The 23,107-nt window shown below is 40.2% G+C and overlaps 1 protein-coding gene across 2 annotated transcripts in view; it reads left to right on the plus strand.

Moving 5' to 3' along the window:
• The window catches only part of ZBTB20 (zinc finger and BTB domain containing 20), a 444,236-nt gene that overhangs the window by 310,022 nt on the left and 111,107 nt on the right, over positions 1-23,107 (plus strand). For both annotated transcript variants that reach the window (XM_082279327.1, XM_082279328.1), the window contains one exon: positions 19,223-19,278. The gene's annotated coding sequence lies outside the window, so the exon portion shown is untranslated. The remainder of the gene's footprint in view (positions 1-19,222; positions 19,279-23,107) is intronic.

Raw genomic sequence — 23,107 nt, forward strand, 5'->3', positions numbered from 1 at the left:
ACCTTTTAAACAAAAGCCATCCTCTACCTGCACAACCTAGAAGGTTTCATACAGCTGTACAACTGGGAGTGTAAATGAAGGCATATTTCAGTCTCTTATATGTCAGTCTCTGATATTTTGCTGTATAGTATAGCTCAAATGTCCATCTTCTTTTGGTATTAAACAAATCCCAGGACTGATTAATCTGATGCACAGGGAAGTAGGGAAGTAAATAACAACTTACCAAAGCATGTGTTTCCTGCTGTGGGAAGACCCTGAGAATGGGTTGATTTAGCATGGGTATTTTGTTTCCTTGCCTCTTTCCCAGTCTGTTTTAAAGGTTTGGTCAGGATCAGTAGCCAGACTCACCTGGTACAACTCCTCCCTTTGGGGTTGATGATGAAGGCATATCACAGGGTCATTAAGGTTGGGAAAGACCTCCAAGACCATCAAGTCCAACCTTAATATCAGTTGCTAATTCCTACGTTAAAGCTATGGGCACAAAGCAATAATTAAGCTCAGATTAGACTTTCCTCAGTCTGAGCTGGTGGCCATGTACTGTTGGGACCTTCCAAGAAACTGTTGATCCAGCCTTTTCTTTTGGGAAAATGAGACCTAAAGCATCGTGCCCTTTGCATGCACTTGGCAGCACAAGGCAGTGGTTCTCTGCCATTGGGAGAGACAGGCTCCCTGGAACCTGGACCTTCAGTGCCTCACATGAAAGGACCTCAATCCAAACAAGGAATATAAAGGAGAGTGCTGCATGTGCCTGTATAAACAGTCTGCAAATCCCATTGTAATGAGACATTCCTGAGGTGATTTCTGCACTCCCTCATCCCATTCAGGTGAATTCTCCCTAGGTTACACCCATGCTCTTCACGGAAGGTGGTGGAGTAGAGAATACATCACTGACAGTGTGTTTCTTAGGCCTTGTGGTTGCAGAAGTGTCACTGGAAGAAACATCTGCAGATGTCTGGGTTGTACAGGAGTTAACAGAGAGAGTGATTTATGCCACCAAATGCGGATATTTTATTGTGGCCCTATTGTAACTTTTCATATATTTTGTATCTTCTAGTGACTGCACAATCCTGGGACTTGCCTTCTGGCTGTGATTTATTTTTCCTGTTAAGTCATTGTTCGTCATTATGAGCTGAGATTATTTTTCTGTGTAAATTTAACGGAGAAGCATTCTTGAACTTGAACACATTTTTAATTTTTAAAAAGCAGCAGAACCCCCTTTGCTCTCCTATGATTATACTAAGCAATTATAGCTCTTTACCCTTTGGTCTTCACAGCATTCTTGTCAGATTAGTACAGAGAGAGGCTTAAATCAGGACATTGCCCCTGAACCACCTCATGAGCTGTGGACTTTGAAGGGCTTTTCAAACCTGGATCCAGACACAATCTTGTCTGAACACTGGAAAGCGAGAGCAGAAACGTGCCAGGGAAGCAAGGCTATGCAGTCATCCGATGCAGATGTAATTTTGTTGTTATTGCTAACGCCAAAATCCTAAAGGAACAACATTTGGTTGGGGAATCTGTTGAAGGGGAAAGAAAGAGGCCTGCTATTAGTTGACCTTGGCAGATGTCAGATGAAGGAATGCAAGCGACTCTTAGGAAGACTTAGAAGGTCGCTTGAGTAGTCTGAGAGAGGGTAAGCAGGCCTTCCTGGCCACCCAAAATTTGGCGTGGAGAGAGAAGCAGGTGCACTTCTGAGTAGGTCAGAGGGTGTTCCACTCAGCTTTGGAGAATTTCAAAGGCCAGGTACAAGGCAGGTCTCACATCTCAATTCTTCACAGAGGGGAGGTCGTAGAAGTTGCGTGACTGTTGTTGCATGGGGCTGGAGTATCAGGATAGTTTTCAGGGGGAAAGAGGAGGTCTAGTGCTTGAAGCAGGGAGTCCTTGCTTGGCAGAATGAGAACTCCAGTTTTACCTTTTCAGTTGCTACACAAGAGGCTGAGTAATCCTTTCTTTTACCGTTTATATTTTCTTACACTTACCTAGAAGAATGCAATGATAGCCTCTTCATAAAAACAAAACCTGGTATTTCTTAGGTGAAAAGAACTATTCCAAAGATGGATTAGATATACAAGTATTTAATTGTCATTCACATTTTTCTGTTCACGCTACTTAACAGTGTTTTGCTTACCACTCAGTTCATTTCTGTCCTGGTTTATAGTCTACGTTTTTCTGCCAACCCCAAAAGCTCCCTAACTTTTGTTACTTCTTGTTTGAAAGTCTTTGTGGATTTGTATTTTACTTCTCACTCACTCACCTCTTTCCCTTTTCTCTCCCTTTGCTATCTACATGTAAGTTCATAATTTTTACTATGGGTAAGGAAGCCTGTTAGTATTTGTCCCAGATTTTGAGGTCTACTGAAAGGGGGCAGGGGGAGAAACTAAATTAGAATGAGTCATCATTCTTGGCTCCTTGAAAGCTGGAACCAACTTCAAAGGGAGTCTCAACTTGGGGGCAGTTGCACAGATGAATCCCAAACCTTTTTACGTCCTTCTCTTTCCTCCTCCTCTCTCCTCATGTAGTCCGAACAGATTTGGCAATTTCAGTTAAGCACGTCTGTGCAGATTTTTAAAATCCATTACATAAGTTTGTTAGTTTAAGACTCTCTTCTTCGACATATGAGCCTAAAATGGCTTTGATTTAAAAATGGAACTTGGCAGGGAATTTGTTCATATGGTAAGATATTTTTTTTCTTAGTTTGGTTTCATTTATAATATGTTTTAATCATTTTTGGTGTTTTCAAAACAAATGGTGAAATATGTTTTTTTTCTTCTATTTCTGGCTACCCTCCTCTGAAAGGCCTCACTTCTCCCTGTGTGTTTAATTTGGTGCTTGAAAAAGCCTTTATAGATAGAGGCTGCAAATTGTAGACTTAACATGCCTGTGAGGAGGGAAAATTCAGACAGATCCTGCTGACCAGAGCTGTGGATCTCAAGGATCTTCTCTAATAACAAGCAGAAGGGTCACTAACTGGATCTCAGAGTATGTACAAATATAGAAAATAAGTGGAATACATGGAAAACAAAGGAGGGAAACAAGTCAGGACAACACTGTTTCTATATTCACTATCAGTGCATCATGATTATCTGAGCAATTATAATTTTAGGAAAGTTTTTTCACAGTCTGAAGTGCAGCAAAGCAGATTGCTGCCAAGTAAAACTCTTTCTTCTAATTGCTAGAACAGGGGGGATCTGCAGTCCCTCATTGGCCCAAATATCTCAAATTTTCTGAATTTTTTTACAGACGTTTTCCTCTGTGGTCTTCTTAGTACGTACAGTAACCCATAGAAGAGATTTTTGCCCTTTAGCAGGTGGTTCAAACCATGCATCCTGTTAAAATCTGTTCAGTGGAATTGGGTCCTAATTTTTCAAGTGATCTTCCCTTCATGTGCACAGATCCCAACTTTTCTAGGGATGGGAAAGCAGGATACAAGTTAAAGTTGTGTAAAGTCTTGGAGTTTCAGAATAAATGCTTTTGAAGGAAGTGCAAGTCTAACCACCTGGTCTGCCAGTTGCACCCAGCTATGTAGGAGACCCCAGCTTGTGTTTATGCCCAGACTGGCTGAAACAAAATGCATCTTGCTTTTGCAAAGGGTAACAGCAGAGAAGAGCATCATCAACCTGGAGAGCAGCCCCTTTTTTGAAAATGGACAGGCCCTGGAAAAAAAGAATCTCCTCTACTCACCTGTTGTGGGAAACCCAGCTGCCACTGCTGACAGTTTAGGATGAGAAAGAGGTGGACTCTGCATGACTAAAGCAAAGGAAGGGAGGATCCACTATAGAAAACTATGGTAAAGGGGAAAAAATTGCAACTACACTTCATCCTGGTTAAGGCTGATGTATGAGGTAGAGGGAAGAATCTTTCAGTCTCAGAGAGATGCGCTTTAGAAGATCAGCCAGAAAAAAGCACACACAAAAATAAGAAAGCAGAAGGCGTGGGTGGTTATGGAGATTAGTACTGACATATGGAGCCTATCAGCTTGAAGTTACATGTTTAAATCTGACCTAGGTCAATCATGCCCCAAAGTCATTACTGTCGAACAGCTGTTGGGTGGCCTCTGTGAAATGACTTAGGGGTTTGAGCCCAGTTTCTAGTGGCAGGTGTCCACATTACACAAAACCCATCTGTATTAATTACCTCCCCATATCTGGCAATCTCACCAGGAAGACCAAGTACTAAGGGTTCATCATAGAGATTGAGCTATTGTGTTTTATCTTGGGTGGCCCTTCAAGGAAGGGGCTGAAGAACTTTGGAAAAGTATCATAGGAGAAGACAACACATTCCCTGCTCTGTGGTTCAAGGCAGACCACCAGTTTTCAAACCCCTCAGACCTGCAGATTTCACTGGCGCTGCGTTTACTCTTGAAGTCAGCAGAAAGTATTTCATAACTGGCTGCGTGCACGATGTTGAATATACATCATTTGGTTTCTACTTTCGGATCATAATAATATAAACAGGAAAACTACATTTTGAATTCATTAAGTTCTTCCTCCGCTGTTTATAAAAGATAAAAACTTCTCTCTTTTTTTTTTTCCTAAGGATTGATTGGTGTCATGTACATATTCGTTCACTTCTGTTTATGCAAGATAATAAGAGTATTAACATGGAGGTGGAATAATGGTGTTTATAGTTCCATCACCACTGTTTATATAAGATAAAAACAGTTTAAAAAACAGAAAAAAAGAAAAATAGTGAGAGAACATTTGCCGTTATGTACATATATTATTTTTTTCCTCTTCTATTTGTAAAGAATGTAAAAGAAAAAAAAATGTGTTGCAAGTTGAAGAAGAGTTGATTCTGTTTATAATATTTTTGTGTTGTTTACCTAAGATAAATTAATTTAGAATTGATGTAATAAGTAGCTTGGAAGAGAATTGGGGTGAAAGAGGAACTGGTGGGGTTAAGTCTGATACTCTTAGTACCTTGTAATCCTTTCCTTTATTAAGAAACATGAAAGATGTGTACTGAATCTTTCTAGTGGGAATATGATACCACCGGTGAGGCTGGGGACACATGGTGCTGTCATGCCAGTGAATACAGCGGCTACCAGAGGGCTTGGAGGCTTTCTCTGGCAAGAGAGCTCTCAGAACAGAAAGGATACTACAACAGCCTGAAAAGATCTCATGAACGTTAAACCCCTTGGTATCATTGTCCATGGACTTAGTCCAATAATTGTGTGCCTGTATGACTCTGTTTTGTTCTGCGGCTTTGAAGTCTAATCCTAATTCCTTCAGGGAGAAAGGCTTGTAAAATGTCTGCATTTCAGAGAGAGGGGGAAATACTACCTTTGATGCGAGCCCTATTGTCAGTCCCATTCAGTCCTTCTGATTCACCCCTGCTCCTACCCTGTGCATGTTTGTATAGACAGATGAGGGAAGCTGGCAGATGTGCATGTATCCTTGGGATGAGACTGATGCTCTGTTTCTCAGTGTCAACCAGAAAGGCCACTTACACCTAATAAAAGAGCAACTGTGTGGACATTAATGCATGCACAGGCAAAAAGTCCAGGAGTATTCGCTTACTTTTCTAAATGAGTTTGCTCGGGCTGCAGTCACACCCTTTGAGTGTTTGCTTTGCACAAACATTCAAGCAGGCAGGCTTGAAAAATCACGTGTTCATACACTTTCAGGCAGGGAACTATCAGCTTGCCCTGTAAGTGGTAAGTACTGTGAGAGATGGCTTTTTGCGCATGCTCCTCACCTCCCTTGTGCAGGTAAAGGAATCAGCCCAGGAGTTGGCTTGATCTTCTCCAAGTGGTGATGGACTAGCTTAAGGAAAAATAATGAGAGAAAATCAAACTGCATCCTTAACCAGGAAGCTATAGAGTATCAGGAAATCTAGAATTGCATCAAAAATGCTTTTAGTCTTCTAAAAGAAGTCACCATCTTTTATAATTTCACAGTAGCATTTTTTTCCCCTCTAATTCTGAGTGTATCCAGTTCACAGTGATGTCTTCATCTCTTCTTCCCAATTCTTACTTCAGCTGTATTTACAAAGCAGACCATTTAAACACATACATAAGTCCATTTCTGTTTAATGGATCCTGAAGTAAAGGTTGAATTTTAATTATATTCTTGAACCCCATTGCATTCACACATTTAAATTTAAGCATGGGTTTGAGTACATGGTTTGAGGGCTCAAGGTTTAACATTAATGCTGTCAGGATGCAAAAACAATGCTGTATGTCAGTTGTGTGACGTGGTCTATTGCACTGCTTGATGCCATCTATGCACCCCTGCTCCAAATGTCAAGTACTTGAAGCAGATTGTATGTTTTTAGTGAGCAGCATTGCCCAAGGTAGATGAAAAAAATAGGCTTTGTTGGAAAAAAAATTGAATCTACTGGTGGACCTTCCAAAGGCAGATAAGTGTATGAATTTGCCTGGTAAATGAATCCTTGAAAACTTCTCTCTACTAATTGCCAGCCCTTACTTCCCTTAGAGCTGACATGGATGTAAAGAGAAAGGATAGATCTGTCAGCAAGCTGAGAAGGAGTTTAAAGGAACTTCAATCAGAAAGTTTTGTTTTTCAGATGAATATATATTGTCATGGGTACAAAATGACATTTCCTGAAGTGAAGGCCATTCTCATCCCTGTCTCAGAGCATTCCAACATACAGTAATATGTGTCTTAATTATGGTGTTTCTATGTCTAAAAATGGCTCAGAAATTTCACTTTTCAGAGTTGTATAATCAAGTTGCTCCACCTTGCTATTAGGCATAAATGGCAGTCAGTGCTCCAGGGAAGCCTGAAATTGAAAGAGCAGCAGGTGGGGAGCAGTGGGTCAGGATGGGTATGCATTTAGGAGAGCTGTGTGGGGAGTCCAGAAGTAGAATAGCGGGAAGTGCTGTAAATTGGATTGAACACGTTGCTAGTGGACAGGGTGAAAGATTATACAGCATTTGTCTGTGTGACCGTAATGAGCTTTTTTCCCATAAAAGATTTGGGGAGAAAGTACTGTGTATGAATAGGGTCCCTTTAAGAAGCACTTTTAAAAGAGCTCATTTTCGATTCCAATCATGTATATGCCCCAGCAAGACTGTAGCCAGATGCTTGTAGATCTGAAGAAAACAGCCCAACCCTTTTCTTATCATCTACCGGAGATGACAGACTTTAAATCTCAATGGCACTTTCGATAACTTCTAACAAGACCTGGGACTTGCCTGGCTCCATTTGTCTGGTCAAGGCTGTATTTCTGCAATTTATCCCATGGAGATTTTCAGCAGAACCTTACACTTAGTGTCTAAATTAATGATATTCCTTCCTTTTTGCCATGACAAAAACCACTCTGCACTATATACATTATGCTAAAGTTTTTGTCATGGACATAATCTGTAAAAGCTTTTTCAGTTTCATCATTTTGACAAGCTGATTCCATTAAACTCTTCCCAGTGATCACTTTTGTGTGGTGCACATGGGGGAGGTTGTTTGCTCACATAGTTTTCCCTTCTTTGAAGCTAGAAAACAGTGATCATCTCTGAGGTTACATATTATGTCTTATCCCTGACCTGTCCCCAGGAAAAGGTATTTTGAGGGAACACAGACACTTTCTGTATAGCTCTCTTAGTAAATGAGTCTTCTCTGTGGTCTAGTCCTTAACTTTTCTTCAAGGCTCTTTTAGGATAGAGACATGGTCTTAGTTCTTAAAGTGTGTAGGTTGGTCTGTTGATATGAGTGCATTAAAAAGCTCTGCACACGTAAGACATTTCTCAGTGTGTTTTACCATTCCACTTGCACTGAAATGGAAATAGTTGAGTGCTTTGAATAAGGAAACTCTCTAGTTTTTCTCAAATACATGGTTTATTTGAAATCCTCCAATGAAGATCCACCATAGTCTGGTGGTACCTCTGCCAGATACCTTGCACTATTGGAGGTTTTAAAGGGGTCTGGGCAAACACTGCTGGTTCTGATCCTGCCATACTGGCAAGTGCTAGATGCTGGTGATTAAAGCTGGAGCTGATAATGAAAGAAAAGGATGCTTTGTTTTAAAATGCATTCTCTCACATCATGCTTTCTAAGGAAGTGAGTTATTTTAATGTCAGGTTTTGGCAATAAGGAAACTAAGATTTTGTGGCTAAAGCAGATAAGGCCTGGAGGGAAGTCAGATCCCACAAAACCTGTGTTTGTCTTCAGGGAATGCTTTTTGTCTGCCTTTGCTACAAATGAACATGATGTAGAGCTGCTTCTGCATTTCGCTCTCAGTAAAGCCAGTAGAACTTTTCATGCCAACCTCGGTGATGAGCACAGCCACCAGACTTTCTGGGATAATTGTCAGTGCAGAATAGCATTGCCTACAGCCTGCTTTAGCATAAAACCAAAATCTATCTCAGTAGGCTTCCAAGGGTATTGAAGCATCTCAGATTCATTAATTCATTTATCTGTGCCCCAAACAAAAAGTAAATTTTTAAGGAGGTTTTTTTTTTGTGGGGTTTGGGGTTTTTTTGTTGTTTTGGGGGGTTTTTTTAGTTTTTTGGTTTGGTTTGGTTTTTCGGTTTTGGGGTTGTTCTTTTTTTTGCAACTGCTAATAACTTCGCCTTCCTTCCTTGTCCAGTGCATTTCCACAGATACTCATATTTCTCAAGCTGACAGCTTTCTGACCGCCCAGACTGAATAGCTGGATATCTCAGCTTCCCATCTTACATGAACTTTATCTCCCTCATTTAAAATAGCAAAAGCACTGTCTACATGAGCAGACCATTATCCTGGTTGGGTTGTTAAAGTTACTGTAATGCTGACTTTATTTTCTTGTAACAGTTCTGAACAAAATATTTCCTTTGAAAGGTCTCAGACCTCTATCCTCCCAACTTCTAATCACAGTAATATCCAACCTCAAGGAGTCATTAGTGAACACTCAAACAATATCCTGTAACAAGTCAGCTATGAAGAAATTGGCATAGTTTATCTCACTGATTCATGTTTGTATGAAAACAATGGGTTGCAAAATAAAGGTAGCATTGCTTTCATGCTATACAGTATCCATTGGATCTGAGTCTTTCCTCCCCCACCAACAGTCTCCCAAACTAACCCTGAGTATAACTCTGCAGTCACTTATGAGACAGGGTCCATCTAAAGAAGTGACATGTTCTTAGACTTTAAAACCAGTTCATTGTGCTGCATCTTAAACCAACTCACTTCTTTTTGGTCATCATAAGTTGTTGCATTTTTAGATAACTGGGAAAATAATATAATGATTATATTCAAATCCAACCCTTAAAGAGGGGTTTACACTTCTGAATTGAATGGATGCAGTGAACTACGTAAACTGAGTTTGGATGAGTTCTTGGAGTTGTTTGGTTTTGGTTTTGTCTTTGTGAAATGGACACTTAGCTTTGCAGGAAAGCTGACAAGTAGCATAAACTATGACTCACCACTAAGAGACTTGGTAAAATCTTTGTGTCTGCTGTTTGGTTTGGCTTCAGCAATCAAAGGGATTTTTTTCACAGAAAGGAGCATGCAGGTGGCTTTTCAGGTTTCTGTGAGGATTTTTCTTCGCATTTGATGTGATACAGGCTCTAAACTGGGCATCAAAAAGATGTGAGTTCATTTCATAGTTCTGCCTTAGTATTGATCAGCTTCAAGATCAGTTTAGCTTTCTCATCTTTCCTTTTTTCATTCCATAAATTGGGAATAAGGAGAATTACCCCTATAAAGTTAAAGGTGATGTTCAGCTGGCTGGGGATTTGTTTGGTTGGTTTTTTTTACAAATAAAGCTCCTGAGACTGTATATTGAACTCCACAACTTTAAGGCACGCTAGTTGCTCTCTGGATGAGCTGTATAGATATGGATAAGCTGTACTGTGTTAGGGAAAACTGGTAAGTTTGGAAAATCCTATGAATAATTCAGCCTTTCACAAAACATAACGTACAATTCAGTTTTAAGTATCATTTCTACTTGTTGACTGGGTCAGCAAAGGAAATTACCAGGTTGAGATAGCCTGAGATGTTTTGGTTGCTCAGGAGAGGAAGTTCAGGACTGGAACAAGAGTGTCACTTCTAAGCTAAGTCCTACTAGAGAAGGTGCTAGGTACTTACAGTATGACTTCTTTTACCTTTTCCCTTCAATTACATCTTGCAATGATTTGATTCAGCCGACTACGCTGTCTCATCCTCTATCTATAATATCAAATGAATACTCCAGTTAAGATAGAAGAGTTGGTGAAAAATGCCATCTAAGCTACTCTGCTGTTGCACAACTTAAACTCCCTTCCTGCAGTATCACCTTGGTGGTGAGGGTGAGGGAGGGAGGCATATCAAAGTTAAACTGATGTAAGAAGGATTCAAGAGGGAAGGCGGTTTGGATATATTGGCAGTAAAACTTAGGAACAGGTTCCTATAAAACAACATCGTATCATTTGATGAGAGGGATCAAATTCATTGGTAGGAGACTGCATTCTTGACACTTTAGCCACTCATTCCCATATAAAAGAGCAATGTAAAGTTTAGTCACCCTGAAACTCAGTTTTCAGGGCACGCATCACAGAAGTAACAGCGTCCTACAAAATATGCTGTTCTCATACCAAATACGAAATGGAGACTATTGTTCCCAGAAGCCATTTTAGTGGAGCTTTATAAGGTAGTTTTGGTTTATTTTAATAGGCATAAAGTGAGAAGAAACAGGTGAAAGATAAATTCCAAAGTATTGATTATGGCCTTGTAGGAGAAAAACAGTTGGTTCTCCTTCTGGAAAACTTGGAAAAAACACATACTTAACCTGTCTTTGTAGATGCCGAGGGCTTAACACTGCATACAGTTGCATGACCCCGGTGACTTCAGTGTGTCTGCAGGGGTTTAAAGGCAAGTGAAATCCTTCTGTAATGCTTTTTGTCTTGTTCCAAGTGTTGTGTACTCTCACAAGAACACATCTCATGTTCGAAGCAGTACAAATTTTAAAAGATGGAGCACAAGCCATATGCTCTCTAATCTTTCTAGGATTTGCTGCTCTTGACTATGGTATCTGTCAGGTTAGGATTTTCCTATAGGTCTTCATAGAGTCAGGTTGTGATTTCTTTATGGATAGGCAGTCAAGAAAACATCCTGACAGTTTCTTTAAATGATTGTGGTGATGGATCTGACATGCTCACACTTTTCCATAATGATCTTGCTGCCATTTTGCTCCTGATTTAACAAATACCCTCATAGTCAAGTCCTAAACCATGCAGCTCTCACCAAAGAGAGCAAGCTGGATTTTTAAAGTCCAGTGTAACCTCAGCCTGGGGTTTGCCAGAACTCTGCTCATACCCTCTGCCCCCCAGCAGCAGACCCCAACATCGCTGCACAGCCCTCCAGTCCCCTTGCAGCTCAGGCTTAGCAGTGTTCCCCAGGTAAAGCCCAGCCTGTTCTCCAGGTATTGCAGTACTCGTACACTCAGCCAGTGCCCTTCAGTTCTGCTCTGCAGTGCCATCAGGGGAAAATGATATATCAGAGTACTTATGTACCAAATTGAATGTTAGTCAGATGTTAAAATGAAAGAAATATTATGGAGAGTCAGCACGTCTTGCTGTGGAAATAAATTACGTACAGTGGAGTGTCATGGCTCTTGGGACCACATATGATCCAAGGACACCATTTAGAGAAGTGATCACAACACCACTAGATTTATCAGATAATGATGGAGGAACATTAATACCCAGAAAGCAAATAACAATTAGCAATAGAAAGCTCCCAACCAGTAACTTTTTCAGGGTCACTTCCTCACATTAGTAGCCTATTTGTATGTATCACTAGATTTTATAGCAATTATCTCCTTATTAATAGTAAATTCACTAATTGCTATTATTAATAAAGATGCATTTAGTTCTTAGTACCTTACTTTCTCAGTTTAACATTTTGGTTACTCAAGTGTCATCTGCCTAAATAATTCAGTATTATTTGATTGTATTTTCTCATGCTGTGCAGTCCAGTTTTGGAACAGCAGAGTTCAGGACAAGTACTTGAGAGGGTGTAGGGAACATGGACCATGCACTAGGTCTGCAAACCTCCAAGCAGGGAAGCAAAGATGCTTCACTGCTTATCCACCTTGCAATAAGGAGAGCATGACTTGATGTGGCTACGGTGTAAGACAACAGATCCAACTTGTGAGCTGCCACTTCAACCACACTCCCTCAGAACAGAAAATTCACCTACAAGTATAAGCAGAGCCAAGATGTAATTTTTAAGCTCTGATCCCGAAAGGCAGCCAGAACCTTTAGGTATATATCCTTTTATATTTAGGCAGATATGTTTTCTGTTTTCTTCTATTTAAGGTTTCAAAGCTGAGTTCTAAGTGCCAAGAGTAACCAACACAACATATTTTATAAAATGGAAATGCCCAGATTGCTTCTGGACCACCAAGACGACTCATCTGGTCAACAGCTGACCTCTCTTTTCTCTCCAAGAGTGAACAGGGAGCAGGCTGTATGCTGGGTGGGAACAACCCAGTCTCAATGCAACCAACATTTTTCCAGTGCCACCTTTGTTCCTTCACAGTCTCGTGATGGGAGCACACACAGCCCGAAAACGAGGGAGAAGGGCATCAGGAGCCTTGGAAAGATTACAGACAGGAGCAGGCAGCAGCTGCCACCAGAGCAGTGAAGCTGGCCTACAGCACAAGCCCCTTCGGCACTCAGAAGTGGGTGCTGTGAGTTATTTTGGCAGTGGCCACCCCTTCCCAGCTATTCTGTTTCCCAGAATTAGTCCCCTAGCAGTGACCTCCTTGTCCGTGCAGCACTCCAGGGTGGTGGTGGGCAGCAGGAACAGGGCAGTGCTGTGGCACTGGGAGATGGTGCTGGGCAGCCTCCTTCTGCCAGTGGGATGAGCTGTGTGAGGCTGCACTGGCCAAGCACCTGCCAGCAAAATGCCCTGATTTCACTTATGGTAACAAGTCCCTCAAAGATGTAGTCAGTGGTTAGTTACAGGAAGATAAAAGTAGTACTGTTCCAGGCCATCTTTTAAGTCAAGATGCATGGTCAAAATGCTACATTTACATTACAATACAAGAATTTATTTAACCTTTCATCTTTCTCACATTTTGCAAGTGTTGCCCTCACCCTGAGCCCCTTAAAGCAACTGCTGCTGAAGCTGTAATGTGCTGTTGCTTCCAGAGAACTCTCCTGCTCTTCTTTTAAAGATGTTTTGCTCAGAGGTGCTTTGTATAGAGACTTTTCTTGACTGAAGTTCTTCTTGGGGAGCAAGAGACCTCCAATGAATGATAATTAGAGTTCAGTTTGCAGATGCAAGAGATTACTGTTCTTGTTTCATCTGTCTCAGTGTTTTCACTGGGAACAGCTGTTAGGACTTATTTTGGGCTGAGTTACCTGTGGAATAAGTCAGCTTGATGTCTTTTTGAATTAGCTTACATATACATGAAAGTCCAAATTTGGATTGGATTAATTTGTCTTATCAAAACATAATATTACCCAGCCTTCCTGGCAAGCAGTGTGTGCTGAAAAATCTATGCCAGCAAGATTTTTCTTTTGTATTTTCTAGTTGTGGGTCCATGAAGTTTTCTGGTTTATAAAAGCATTTTTGTGTGTGTGCATTTGTAATGCACATTCGAAGTCTACTTTTTCCAGTACATATTTCTTGATGTGAAAAAGACAAGGCTAAATTTTTAACCGTTCTTAGCTACCAAAAAAAAACTTAAAAGTCTCCTTTTACTACACTTTGCAGCCCAAATTTAACAGTGATATTAAGTACACTAGTAACATTAAATACACTAGTGAAAGAAAATATAAACTTGAGCTGTGTCATAATTCCTTTATAGTATGTGTTAAGGCAAACAGCAAGGCATTCTGTCTTCAAATTTGAGAGAGGAAACAGTTACCGTTTCTATTATCTTTGGTGGACTACAGCTTCTAAACAAACCCTGTCTTTGGAAAATGAGTGATGGAAATATTATCAATTAATTTTGATTCAAAATTGTTGTCGTGTCATCACTGCATTCTTTACAGAACCACAATTTGGCTGTTTATTTTGTTAAAAAGAGCATGTGCACCTGCAGTTGATTAGATTTCTTTTCAAATTCTTTCATGATACATAATGAAAATACATACATGTGTGCCAATGTACACAGACTTATGTTAATTCTAATGTACATAGAAAAACTCCTTGTCATTTCCTAAAGATCATTTTATTTTGGTTCTCCAGTATTGCAGACTAAGGGTTTATACATGGCCATATAACTGGCTCTCGAGCTGTATTTGCAGTGTCCTCTCCCATGTGAGCTTTCTCCCTCCCTGCAATAAGCTGTCAGTTGTAAAACCATCTCCTCAGTTCATCCCTTTCCAAGCACTAGCTCAACTGAGTGATGTTCATTTCCTGTCTTATTAAACAGAGTAGCCAGCCCTTCTCCTCAGTCTTGTAGGAATGAGTGAGTCCACGACGACAAGGGCTGGGCTGTGGAGCTGCTTCTTCTGCTAGGCACACAGAGGTGAAGATGCAGAGGAAGAAAAGCAATGTGCCCTGTTAGCCCTTTGCAAAGACTTGCTCACTTTCAAAAGGAGCAGGATTGGGCCTCTCTGTGGGTCAAGATCTGCTGAACTGCTTTTTCTCTGATGGGCCTTTTGGACCATTTGTGTGCTGTGACACAGTGCTTGAGCCGGTGTCATTATCAGTCCCCAAGCAAACACCATTGTGCAGTGGAGCCTGTTAATACAGGTCACTGAAATTCCAGATATTTTGACTGCTTAAGGAGGTGGTCACTTCAAGTAGCATGACCACAGGAAAAAAAAAAAGGAGAACTTGAAGGTAATTTTCCTCTCTACATTGCCACATTGCTTTTCCTGATGTGGCCCCTTACCTTGTGTGTGACATCTGTGGCTAAGGTGTTGTCATATTTCTGGTATGCTAACATAACATTTGACTGCCTTCCTCTGCATTTTTTTAATTAACTCCTAATATTAAAGCAGTTTCCATCCCTGGATTCCTCAGCAAGCTGATTGAAAGGCGATTTAATTGCACAGCATTGCCAAGAAACATGTTAGGTGATTGCTGGCTGTAGTAACAAGAAATGTGAAGGTAATAGAAGATATCACAGGGACTAAGATTTTGCTGGCCATTAGCAGAGGTGACTTCAAAAAGCAGATGATAATTAGTATAGATTTCCCTGAACCAAGCTTCCATCTGCTGCTAGTCACTGGATTTTGAGCTGCTCTCCTATTAAAGATTTGCATGTATGTTCCTGGGTTCTCAATGGAAAGGACACTTAGGGGGAAAGGGTATAAATCAACAAATAACTCTGTAACCTGCAGAAATATAAATCTATGTAGATTAATCCGTGTTTCCTAAATTGCATACTAGATTGTAATTCAATCAAAGGGTAGGGGTCTTGTGACGTTTATGAACATTTATGGATGGTATAAGCACTCAGATTAAATGTCAAACCTGGTATTCAGTTTAGAATCATGTATTATTGTTATTCATTAATATATAAAAACAACAATTATATCCACTAAAATCCTCAATTTAATTCTGCTGTAATCTGTCTCTGCTATGTGAGAGATGCAGTGCAGCCTCTTTGCCCCCTCAGATCATTTAAAGGGCTCCACTGAATTTCAGCTGAGTCTGTTCTTTCCCCCCAGCATGACACTGGCTCCATTTGGCCCCCTTTGAACTGAGGAATTCTCTAGTAAATGATTTTCTTTATCTTCCACTGGGAGTAAATTTTAGTTTTGATACTGAGCAGGTGTAGTGCACCGAGAATGGGAGGAGAGACAAGATTGCATCTTAGATCCAATTCACTGAGTATATTACATATGATAAAGCTGTGCCCCTCACTGGTTCCATATCAGTAAAGGGTGAAAATGCTTTGAGGCAAGAACAGTCATTTTAGGATTATCTGAATTTGTTGTCAGTCCTTCAAGCCTGCTTCTTCCTAGTCTGGGGCTAAAGGACTAACTTTGCTCACCTTGGCGTAGTGCATTACATCAGAGAGATCCTAAATCACTTTGCAGAAATAGAGCAGAATTGCTGTCCCAATTTACTTCTAAGAAGGCACTTGAAGCAGGTTAACTCAAGCCATTTAGTGAATAAAGTCTAAGAAGCAACTGAATGCCAATTGCAAAAATGACTTTGGCACCTAAGATGTTAGTTTTGTTGAAAGTAAGCAATCCTTAAGCTAACAAAGGTAATATATTTCAGCATGGTTTGCAGCCAAAATTTTACTGACTTCCAATGGACTTCAACATGAACACCTCAGTCACTTTTGAAAATTGTAGTTAGCCTCATAAATCTGTTATCAGCTTATATAATGTAACTCATACCACTGGTTTTCACCATCTTAACTCCTAGTAAATGGCTATTATTCAGTGTTTATGAACCTTATTCTCATTAAACTCAGGGGGAGCTAGATTCCTAAACAGCCTTAACATTTAGACCTTGCTTGTCTCATAGTCTTTGTGAGTTAAATGGAATTTATTCATGTAGCAAAGAAAGAGAAGGGGAACCGAATCTGACCACAGTGAAGCAAGGACAGATTTAAGATTAGCCCTTTGCTATTCTGTTCAGTGGCCACAACATCTCCCAAGTAATATTGATTAATTAACACTAGGAATTCGATATAAAAAAAAGTCAGTGGATTCCATTTGTCCATCCCAACAAACAGAGCCATACTGGGCTGAAAACAAGCGACATATATAGAGACAGGTAACTATTCTGTTTATAACATAGAGACCTGGGGGAAACAGTCAGCTTTCTTCAACTTCATTTTCTTATGTCGTTATATAATACTATATCTTGAGGAAATCTAGTGTGTTACTCTAATGTAATTAGGTTAAATGTCTCTAGTGACCAACAGAGCCATATGATAAAAAGTTTCACCCCAGCATTTTAATGGTTCAGGTTCTGCTCATGGTTTCAATTAAGTCAGCATGATTGCACAGGGCAGTGAGAACAGGATTTGGCCCATTTCTCTCCCGCATACGTGTTCTGAAGTTATCTAACCTGGAATGAATCATAGCTTCCTCAGACACATCTTGTTTTTCCAGTACTTTACAGGGAAGGTTTTGTTTTCATATATTTTCTTTTGAACAAAACTGGTAATCAAGTGTCCAGACCGACTGCAGTCATTTAAAAAAGCAATGTGTTTCAGTTCTGGTGATTTTGCTGGATTCTAGTTTGCAGCTTCTAGTATATTGTGCCTGTCTAAAATTACCCTACAGTTTTAATTAGGGAAGACAATCTTGTTCACTTCTTAGAGCAAATTTGATGGTAATATTGGTGTAAGTCATTACTCAGCACATCCGGAATCTCGGGCCATAATTTGTAGAATTCTTTGGCATCTATGTTGTCAAAATTGCTTGATGCTTTCCCTTAAGAGACCTTGTTTTATGTTGCTTATAACAGAGCCAAACTCTAACCTCAGCCTAAAATTTTCCATTCTGTGTTTTGTTGGGTTTTTTTTCCCATACTGGATGCCTCCCACTTTTTTTTCTTTTTTTTTTTTTTTTAAATTCTGGGACTCCAAGGCACATTCTTTGGCTCAGACCTCTTGACTCAGGTTCTTCCCTGGTTTGCAGCTCACTGTCCCATCTGCCCAAAATTCTGAAAGAGATACTACCCAACTACCAGCCCCTAACAATCCTTCACTATCATCTACTACAGGTAAGTCCGTAGAGTTCCATGGTTAAGTCTTCAGGAGAAATGTAAAAGGAAGATAAGGGATACATGCTTAGGAAAGATTTTCTCCACCAGGAGAACTTCCCTGTTACAGTTCACTAGAATAATAGATTCCTGAAAGCAGGATAGTGACCTTCTCTCCACAAGCTTGATCTTGCCCTTCCTTTTGTTTTATTTCATTTCAGCTTTTCAGTCTGGGCAGAATCCATCCTGTCTTCTGTCTCATGCAAATCTTCCTTACTTGTGTGAGCAGTCAGCTCCTTTAAACAGAAATTTGCTGTTGAAAGGGCCTCTCAGGGTGGCCTGTCCAAAGGATGCTGTAAGCATCTTGGTTCCTGCCCTGCAGTTTTTATGATTGTCTCTGCTCTTTGCTGTGTTTCCTCCACTTCCCTTGCAAACCAGCCACTAGATTTGTACACATGCTTTCTCTCACGCTCTCCTCTACCAGGACCATAATTCCCACAAATAGTAGCTACAACTCTGAACAGATTTGCTGCCTGCCTTCCCTCTCACTCTCCTGTGACAGCTCCTCTCTCTTCCTTCACTCTCACAACTCACGTTTATATTTCTGAGTTTTTTAAGTGCTTTGAGGAATGATAGAGCTAATCTCTCCCTGTAACTAGGCAGGAAACAGAAGTTGAAGGCCATGTCTTAAGTGCTGGAATACACCACATGGATCCCGTGGTCGTTTTCCACTGTTCTCCTGATCCCCTGGTAACAATCTTCTGGAGAGCACTGTCTGGCCTGACTACCCCAATTTTTTCAGCTTGGCGAAGGGAATGGGAGACAGGACTGATATGTAGCTTTGAACATTTGGGGAGCATCTGCCTTTGTTTTCTGTGTCCAACAGGAGTGTGTCTTCTTGTTACAATTTAGAGCATCGGGCTTTGATTAATTTTGTTTATTGCTTCATCCCAGGTTAATATGTTTTGGAAATAAATATGGAAATAAATATGTTGGAAATAAAGCTTAGATACTCCATAGTAGACCTGTAGTCTGCCAGAAGTTTGCAAACCTTTAGCCATTCCACTTTCATGCAGTCATTTTTTTCTTAGGGGTCTTAGGGTAACAGATCAATCAAGTCCAAGAGATACTGTGTTGACAGAAGGAACTAAGACAACACAATTTTTCTGTGCAGCTATCAGCTGTAATGAAAGCATTCTCAGCCCTAATAATAAGCCTAACCCCTCTTCTGTGAAGGTCAGGATCAAGAAGACGAGTTCTGTTTCAGAGTCCTGTGTCATCTGGCATGACTGCTAAGAAGGATGCCATTCAAATCTGGCAGTGTTTTTGTGATAAGAGCATTTGTCCATAGGAGCCACAAGCCTATTTCACGGAGACTGTTGAACAGCCACCAGAGGATATTTAGTCTCTGCTGGCTTGGAATTATCCCAGGACTGAAAGGCTCCTCAACCATTACCAGTTTTCTCAGCTACATAGTTCTGGGGTCAGATAGTTTCAAAACTTTCAAGATCTATGTTGTTTGTGAATTTAAAACAACTTTTTTTTTCCTCTGCTGTGGGAATTGCAATTGTAAGTCTCCTTGATCCTTGTTTTATATTGTTACATTGATATCATTCAGTGTGTTTATTATCAATTTTATTTCCTTTTTTCTTTCTGTCTTTTCTTCTCAGATCACTCACAATCAGTTTGTGGCCTTTCTCTGAAGGAACCTTTCCTTGTCTCTTGTGTAAGTATTTATAACATTTTGTACTTTTCATTGATATGAGTTGTGCATTTTCTTCAAGTTCCATCAAAGTCAGCCTGGGGCCTCTGTTACTTCCCATGGCCACAGGACTCAATAGTGAATTTTTGTTCAAATGAAGTCCAATATTTTAATGCAGTGTCACCTTATGGGACTCAACATTTTAGTTCAGTCACATTGTGTGATTGATTGATCTAGAATTTATATGTACGTTTCTAGATGACAATATGGAAGATTTCTGTTTATGTGTGGGGATATACATGTTCTGATGGACATTATGCTGTTGTGCACTAATTCAGAATGAAATATAAAGTATTCCATGCTGTGCAAGTGCAAAACAAGTGCAGAAAACAGGCAACTAGCATTGCTGAAGTTTGATCCTGTGGTGTGGGACCCTTCCTTACCCAGTCCTGGCTGTTCTCTGACCTGCTTTCCTTATCTCATAAGATTAAATGGGCTATATTCTCATTGACATCCAACAGTATCAGGATTAAAAATCTGTGAGTGGTTTCTTTGGAGGATGTTATGCAGGGTTCTTTTCTCACCTTGTTGCATTCACTTGAGTTTGGCTGCTGCTACGTAGACTGGTGATTCGCTGACCTTTTTAACTGAAGAAAATGCTATGTTTATCCAGATAATTGTGTTTTCAAGACCCAGAACAGGAAGAATTAATGTTTTCCTGGTTTAAGTTTTGGTTTTTTTCTTTTTGGGGAGAATAAGGGATGGAGCCTTTGGGAGTGTTTGTTTGTTATCATTTGAGTTTTAATTTTGTCAGGTTCTGACACATGATGGTTTTGCGCATTTGGAACAAAAACGTGCATTTTTCTGGGATTCCTTCATACATATTGGCAGTGAAATCTAGTGCTTTTGAAACAATGACTCTTCTTGTTGAAATATAAAGGGAAATATAGCACTACCACTTCATAATATTTACTATAGTTAAGTAAAGACAGACCAAAGTTTTCCAAATGTCCACCAGTATTTTAAGCCACTGTTTTGGGATGTCCAAGCTGAAGCTATTTAGTGAATGCCAAAAATAATGAGGGCTTTTAAATTTAGGTTTAGAACTCCACGTCCAAATATACCTGGACTTCATGTTACTTTAGATCTCCACTTTGCAATTTAAATTCATATCTCCTACCTGTTCCGAGAGAAAAGTAGATGACTGTTAAAGTGCTGCCTGGAATTAAAAAAAAACCCCAGCACTGTAAGAAAAATAGCTCTTTCATATATGGGAGACAAATTAAACCTGCAAATCTGTAAATTTATGTTCGAGTTGTGTTTTGATTGTTGGAATTTCTTTAAAGGCATGCTAAAGTGCAAATGGATGTTCATAATTGTTTCAATGCGCTTGCTGAAACAATGAAAAAGCTTTCTTTTCCTCATACTAGACCTAAAATATGTGACTTTAACATTTAAAGTTGACCCACTACTTTTGCAGTGCTGAAAGAAATGGCACGGTGCCTTCTCCCCCGCCTTGTGGGCAGAACGATGACATTTGCTCCAGTGGCTGCAAAAGGTGGTATGACAATGCCAGCTCCCAAGGAGATGTATTTGAGCTGACCTATCATGCCTATGGTGTCCCCATATTTCTCTCCCTTCTCCTTTGCCTTTCATTATAAGGTGTCCCAAATCTGTAATTTACAACATGCTGTTCCAGTTTTGCTCTGATATATTTGCTACAAGTAAGTCGGAGCCTATGCGTGTCCATAGCTGCCCGTGGCAGTGTCAGGCCTGTGAGATGAGGGGAGCAGAGGCACCCACAGAATGCAGCAAGGCTTATGTCTAATGTGACATTTATTTGACTCAGAAAGGCAATTGATTAAAGGCCCATCAGACCCTTGCCATCATGTATTATGTATTTATCCAGCAGGGGCAGTTTATAATGGCCCCTGACAAATCCTATTACTTTGTTGCAGAACTTCATAATATCAATAAAAAGCATTAATGATACTCAGGGACAGGAAGCATTAACACCGCTTGTGTTAACACTTCCCGCAGCAGTGGCAAAACCATTTATATCTGTGGCCTGCACCGTGTGCCTTCAACATTCAAATGCACCAGTTTAACGTTGTTTTACCTCTGCAGGGCAAGGCAGTTTAGTTGGAAACAGCAAGATGGCTTCATGATAGGTAGGCATGTGTAGACCTGAAGCTGAAATCCCTCTTCGACAGTGCTCTGCTGTGTGACCGTGCATTAGTTGTTTTGCATCTGTCTGCCTTTCTTTCTTGACATGTGGGATTAGAATCACATGCTCTCTTGCTTCTCTAAGTCAAGCTTATTCCACAGCCAAGAGGGCCTTCTTGGTGCTCCTGCATTCCTAAATTAGCAAGCTCCATAGGAGCCCTACTCTATTTCAGGCATGTCTTGCTTGTTCTGTACTGGCTCTCTCCTTTCTCTCTGATAGGCAGGTCCTTCAGGCCATTGATAGTCTGGGTTCTTTTTGGTAACAGAAAAAGTGTAAATGGGACATTTTTACATTAGAATCCGTTAATAGTACCTGTCAAGGATGTTTCTGATCTAGAGGTAACTGATTTGTTCTGCCTTCTGTCCCAGTGTCCAGCACCGGGCTCTCTTTTCATATCCCTACCCACGAGTTGCTGATGATTCAGTCTTCATTCTCCTCCCGATGTTATGCACACGTCTGCCTAATTATATGGCATCAGGGTTTTGAAGGTGGAAAGATTTCATAGATCTCTCCCCCAAACTGTATTCCCACTTAAGAGGGATACAGTTAGTCTCTGCTCCAGTTGAATGTCCTCAGGACTTTGAGAGACACAGGTGTATTCTTTGTCAAAATCATTCTTTTCATGGAAGAAGTCTTCCAACCAGTCTGGAGCGTTTTAATCATAATGTCAACATCCTGTAGCAGTATCAGCATTACCAAGGTACTTTACAGTAGGAGAGATGGCTACACTAGGATAAATAGCTACAGCAGAACACTTCTTTTACTTCCAGAGCACTCTGTTCAGATGGAACCCATATAATATTGAAAAGTTATCCGCTGTTAGCCTTGGTAAGTGCAAATCAGAAGGGCACCAGAGTCATCCACATACAATGAAGTTGCAGGACATGTTAACCTAATTCCATGGATATCTGTCCATTCTGTTTAAATAGTTTTCTGATGTCACCAGGTTGTACTGAGCTCCAGCATCTTTCCTATCAGATTGAGCACTGATTGTAATTCTTGTTACTTGACATCCTAGTTTAAGACAGGCAAAAAAAAAAAAAAAAAAAAAAAAGAAAGAAAAAAAAAAAAGAAAAGAAAAGAAGGAAAAAAGTGCAAAAAAATGCCATTTATTCCCCAGCTTCATGAAGACATATTTGGTCAAGTAATGATGACCTAAGGGAAGCTGAGAGGCATCTTACTGATCTCATCATAGTTATGAGAACCATCCATCATATGGTCAGTGATTTGTGTGTCAAAAAACACCCTGTAGTATTCCAACCTGCCAGTAGCCAGTTTCTGAGAATACTTACTCGCTTTATCAGACGTGATGATGCTCAAATAGTCTTTGCTATCTATGTATATGTCCCTGCTTTGGTTCTTGTTCACCACCAAACTCTCATTTGTTACCACTCTGAACCATTATCATGAAATAGCAACTGATTAGCACCCTCTGAATCCCTTTATCTGGTTCTGTGCTTAGTGATATTTTGCAGATGAGGAACAACATCAGTGATTACTACATTAGGAACAGGGAGGAGGCATCTTTTCTCAGATTTCTTAAGAAGCTCTCCCTTACTTGAGAAGAGGATAGCAACCTCCAGGTCAAGCGTATTCATGAATCAGAAATGAACATTTGCAAAATGC

This window comes from Coloeus monedula (genome assembly GCF_965178545.1).
Source record: "Coloeus monedula genome assembly, chromosome: 3".
NCBI lineage: Eukaryota > Metazoa > Chordata > Aves > Passeriformes > Corvidae > Coloeus > Coloeus monedula.